The sequence below is a fragment of the Chrysochloris asiatica genome, unplaced genomic scaffold (genome assembly GCF_000296735.1).
Source record: "Chrysochloris asiatica unplaced genomic scaffold, ChrAsi1.0 scaffold00008, whole genome shotgun sequence".
In the NCBI taxonomy this organism is placed as follows: domain Eukaryota; kingdom Metazoa; phylum Chordata; class Mammalia; order Afrosoricida; family Chrysochloridae; genus Chrysochloris; species Chrysochloris asiatica.
In genome coordinates this window covers 21,256,206-21,257,144 of record NW_006408526.1, presented here as the reverse complement: position 1 = coordinate 21,257,144, position 939 = coordinate 21,256,206, and positions in this window count along the sequence as shown.

Genomic DNA, 939 nt, shown 5'->3' with positions numbered 1-939 from the left:
ATCCATACCGAAGGCTGTGCTCTTTGATCTTCATCAGTAAATGTTTTAAGTCCTCTTCATTTTCAGCAAGCAAGGTTGTGTCATCTGCATATTGCAGGTTGTGAATGAGTCTTCCTCCAACCCTGATGCTACGTTTTTCTTCATGTAACCCAGCTTCTTGGATTATTTGCTCAGCATTACAGGTTGTATAAGTTTGGTAAAAGGAATACAACCTTGTCGCATACTTATTTAAAATTTAAAACATTCAGTGTTCCCATGTTCTGTTCGAACAATTGCTTCTTGGTCCAGGTACAGATTCCTTATGAGCACAATTAAATGTTCCAGAATACCCAGACTTCGCAATGTTGTCCATAGCTTGTCATGATCCACACAATTGAAAACCTTTGTGTAGTCAATAAAGCACAGGTAAACATCTTTCTCATATTCTCTGCTTTCAGCCCAGATCGGTTGTTAAGTGCCATTAGTTCAGTTCTTACCAATTGTGACTCTGCATAAGGTTTCTGAGGAGTGACTGGTGAGCTTGAACCACTAACCTTGCAGTTTAAACTGACTTTGCAGTCTAGTTCATTAACCCACAGCCCCACGCCAGATCTTTTTGTTAGATATTGCTGTTGTTATTACATGCCATGGAGTCGGTTCCAACTCATAGCTGTAAATCTTTACAGTAGCAGAAAGCCTCATCTTTCTCCCACAGAACAGCTGGTAGTTTCAAACTTCTGACTGTGAGATTAGCAGCCTGATTCGTAACTATTATGCTTCCAGAACTATATACAGCTTTTATCTTTATTTGTCCCAAATCCCCTAGGCTGAATCTTCCAAATTCTAGGTTTCTAATTGTTTCTTGAAAATTCCTCAGACTCCCCGCCCCCCCGGCAAGAGCACCAACGAACCAGCCACAGCAGAGAAGACTTTAAGAACTGTTTAACCCTTAGGGAACTG